The sequence below is a fragment of the Salmo trutta genome, chromosome 8 (assembly GCF_901001165.1).
Source record: "Salmo trutta chromosome 8, fSalTru1.1, whole genome shotgun sequence".
In the NCBI taxonomy this organism is placed as follows: Eukaryota; Metazoa; Chordata; class Actinopteri; order Salmoniformes; family Salmonidae; genus Salmo; species Salmo trutta.
In genome coordinates, this window is record NC_042964.1 from 186,540 (window position 1) to 192,327 (window position 5,788).

The following is a 5,788-nucleotide window of genomic DNA, read 5'->3' on the forward strand; positions in this document are numbered from 1 at the left end:
CTCCCCTCCCCTCCCTCTCCTCTCTCTCTCTCTCTCCATCAGGTGGTGAGTGCATTAGATGTGGTTTACAGTCTGTTGAGGAGCAGCCCTCCCAGAGAGCAGGTCCAGGCTGTACTGTTGGAGTGGGGAGTAGAACAGCTCTACTGTCTGCTGCTCAAACCCAGCTTTGGAGACGAGGTCAGGGAGAGAGTCTTCAGGGTGAGTCAGTCTGCTGCATCACACCACCGTTACACTACCACCACCACATCACACTACTACCACCACCACCATCACACTACTACCACCACATCACAATACCACCACCACACCACTACCACCACCACATCACACTACCACCACCACCACCACATCACACCACACCACCACCACCACCACCACATCACACCACCACCACATCACACTACCACCACATCACACCACCCACCACATCACACCACCACCACATCACACCACCACCACATCACACCACCACCACATCACACCACCACTACCACCACATCACAATACCACCACCACACCACTACCACCACCACCACATCACACTACCACCACATCACACTACCACCACCACATCACACTACCACCATATCACACTACCACCCCCACATCAGACTACCACCCCCACATCACACTACCACCCCCACATCACATCACACCACCACCACCACATCACACCACCACCACATCCCACCACGACCACCACATCACACCACATCACACCACCACCACCACCACCACATCACACTACCACCACATCACACCACCACCACACCACACTACCACCACCACCACATCACACCACCACCACCACATCACACCACCACCACCACCATTACACTACCACCACCACATCACACTACCACCACCACCATTACACTACCACCACCACATCACACTACCACCACATCACACCACCACATCACACCACCACCACATCACACTACCACCACATCACACCACCACCACATCACACCACCACCACCACATCACACCACCACCACATCACACCACCACCACATCACACCACCACCACCACATCACACCACCACCACATCACACCGCCACCACCACATCACACCCACCACCACCACATCACACCACCACCACCACATCACACCACCACCACCACATCACACCACCACCACATCACTCTACCACCACCACATCACACCACATCACACCACCACCACATCACACTACCACCACCACACCACCACCACATCACACCACCATCACACCACCACCACATCACACCACCACCACCACCATTACACTACCACCACCACATCACACTACCACCATCACCACCACCACATCACACTACCACCATCACCACCACCACATCACACTACCACCCCCACATCACATCACTACCACCACATCACACTACCACCCCCACATCACATCACACCACCACCACCACATCACACCACCACCACATCACACCACCACATCACACCACGACCACCACATCACACCACCACCACCACCACATCACACCACCACATCACACTACCACCACCACCACATCACACCATCACCACATCACACTACCACCCCCACATCACATCACATCACGACCACCACATCACACCACCACCACATCACACTACCACCACATCACACTACCACCACCATCACACCACCACCACATCACACCACCACCACCACCACATCACACCATCACCACATCACACTACCACCACCATCACACCACCACCACATCACACCACCACCACATCACACTACCACCACATCACACTACCACCACCACCACACCATCACCACATCACACTACCACCCCCACATCACATCACATCACCACCACCACATCACACTACCACCCCCACATCACACGACCACCACATCACACCACCACCACCACCACATCACACCACCACCACATCACACCACCACCACATCACACCATCACACCACGACCACCACATCACACTACCACCACATCACACCACCACCACATCACACCACCACCACCACATCACACCACCACCACCACCACATCACACCCACCACCACCACATCACACCACCACCACATCACTCTACCACCACCACATCACTCTACCACCACCACACCACCACCACATCACACCACCATCACACCACCACCACATCACACTACCACCACCACATCACACCACCATCACACCACCACCACATCACACCACCACCACCACCACATCACACCACCACCACCACCATTACACTACCACCACCACATCACACTACCACCATCACCACCACCACATCACACTACCACCATCACCACCACCACATCACACTACCACCCCCACATCACATCACACCACCACCACCACATCACACCACAACCACCACATCACACCACCACCACATCACACCACCACGACCACCACATCACACCACCACCACATCACACCACCACCACCACATCACACCACCACCACCACATCACCACCACCACATCACACCACCACCACCACCACATCACTCTACCACCACCACATCACTCTACCACCACCACATCACTCTACCACCACCACATCACACCACCATCACACCACCACCACATCACACCACCACCACATCACACTACCACCACCACACCACCACCACACCACCACCACATCACACCACCATCACATCACACCACCACCACACCACACCACCACCACATCACACCACCACCACATCACACCACCATCACACCACCACCACATCACACTACCACCACATCACACTACCACCACCACACCACACCACCACCACATCACACCACCATCACATCACACCACCACCACATCACACCACCATCACACCACCACCACACCACACCACCACCACATCACACCACCACCACATCACACCACCATCACACCACCACCACACCACACCACCACCACATCACACCACCACCACATCACACCACCATCACACCACCACCACACCACCACCACACCACACCACCACCACATCACACCACCACCACATCACACCACCACCACATCACACCACCACATCACACCACCCCACATCACACCCTCCACCACCACATCACACCTACCACCACCACATCACACCACCCCACACCACCACATCACACCACCAACATCACACACCACCACCACCAACTACACACCACCACCACATCACACACCACCACCATCACACCACCACCACATCACACCACCACCACATCACACTACCACCACATCACACACCACCACCACCATCACACCACCACCACCATCACACCACCACCACCATCACACCACCACCCACCATCACACCACCCACCACATCACACTACCACCACATCACACTACCACCACATCACACTAACCGGTGCATGTTGGGGAATTTACCGAAGATACTGTAACTATAGCCATTCTATGTTCAGAGTTTTACCTAGTCATACACTCAATACACAATCTCCCCATCCTTCCTAGTTTATCTGAGCCGTAGGTCAGTGTTGTTAAAATCTCATCAAACACAAATCTCCTGCTCTCCTCCTTGGTCGTTGACGCAGGTTCTGTACAAGATCCTGAAGAGTGAACGAGTGTCTGAGCGTGCCAAGCAACGTGTCAAGTTGAAGGATTTTGGATACCTGGGTCTTGTCTGTTTCCTAGGAGACGTCCCCGTAACCATGACCCACCGTTGCGCTGTCTGTATGAGCAGGTGCTCGCTACAGGTAGGCCTCATATAGCCTCTGCTCATGTCCCAAATGGAGCCCTATTCCCTTTATACAGTCTAGTAAACTACTAGGGCCCATAGTGCCCTGTCAAAGTAGTGCACTATATAGGGACTAGGGTTCTCATAGGGCTTTGGCCAAAAGTAGTGCACTATATAGAGACTAGGGTGCTATTTGGGTGACAACAACTCTGTGTTGTTGTTTTTGTCGCACTGCTTTGCTTTATCTTGGCCAGGTCGCAGTTGTAAATGAGAACTTGTTCTCAACTGGCCTACCTAGTTAAATAAAGGTTAAATTAAAAAAATTCATAAAAATGCCAGGTCTGTTTTTGTCCTGTTTTCCTGTACAGTCATCCTTTTACAATGCATTTTATTCTTGTATTGATGGCTAGTCTTCAGAAAGGCTTTAGAGCTGAAATGTCAACATGAAACAGTCTCAAATATAACCCCTCTCCTTGTTGTTCCTATAGTATGTAGATCTATAGAGAATATATTTTACTGTGTATAACCCTCTCCTTGTTGTTCCTATAGTATGTAGATCTATAGAGGATATATTTTACTGTGTATAAACCCTCTCCTTGTTGTTCCTATAGTATGTAGATCTATAGAGGATATATTTTACTGTGTTATAAACCCTCTCCTTGTTGTTCCTATAGTATGTAGATCTATAGAGGATATATTTACTGTGTATAACCCTCTCCTTGTTGTTCCTATAGTATGTAGATCTATAGGGGATATATTTTACTGTGTATAAACCCTCTCCTTGTTGTTCCTATAGTATGTAGATCTATAGAGGATATATTTTACTGTGTATAACCCTCTCCTTGTTGTTCCTATAGTATGTAGATCTATAGAGGATATATTTTACTGTGTATAAACCCTCTCCTTGTTGTTCCTATAGTATGTAGATCTATAGAGGATATATTTTACTGTGTATAAACCCTCTCCTTGTTGTTCCTATAGTATGTAGATCTATAGGGGATATATTTTACTGTGTATAAACACTCTCCTTGTTGTTCCTATAGTATGTAGATCTATAGAGGATATATTTTACTGTGTATAAACACTCTCCTTGTTGTTCCTATAGTATGTAGATCTATAGGGGATATATTTTACTGTGTATAAACACTCTCCTTGTTGTTCCTATAGTATGTATATCTATAGAGGATATATTTTACTGTGTATAACCACTCTCCTTGTTGTTCCTATAGTATGTATATCTATAGAGGATATATTTTACTGTGTATAACCCTCTCCTTGTTGTTCCTATAGTATGTAGATCTATAGAGGATATATTTTACTGTGTATAAACCCTCTCCTTGTTGTTCCTATAGTATGTAGATCTATAGAGGATATATTTTACTGTGTATAAACCCTCTCCTTGTTGTTCCTATAGTATGTAGATCTATAGAGGATATATTTTACTGTGTATAAACACTCTCCTTGTTGTTCCTATAGTATGTAGATCTATAGAGGATATATTTTACTGTGTATAAACCCTCTCCTTGTTGTTCCTATAGTATGTAGATCTATAGGGGATATATTTTACTGTGTATAAACCCTCTCCTTGTTGTTCCTATAGTATGTAGATCTATAGGGGATATATTTTACTGTGTATAACCCCTCTTCTTGTTGTTCCTATAGTATGTACAGTTGAAGTCGGAAGTTTACATAAACCTTAGCCATATACATTTAAACTCAGTTTTTCACAATTTCTGACATTTAATCCTAGTAAAAATTATAGTTTTAGGTCAGTTGGGATCACCACTTTATTTTAAGAATGTGAAATGTCAGAATAATAGTAGAGAGATTTGATTTATTTCAGCTTTTATTTCTTTCAATCACATTCCAGTGGGTCAAACGTTTACATACACTCAATTAGTATTTGGTAGCATTGCCTTTTAAATTGTTTAACTTGGGTCAAACATTTTGGGTAGCCTTCCACAACCTTACCACAATAAGTTGGGTTCATTTTGGCCCATTCCTCCTGACAGAGCTGGTGTAACTGAGTCAGGTTTGTAGGCCTCCTTGCTCGCACACGCTTTTTCAGTTCTGCCCACAAATTTTCTATAGGATTGAGGTCAGGGCTTTGTGATGGC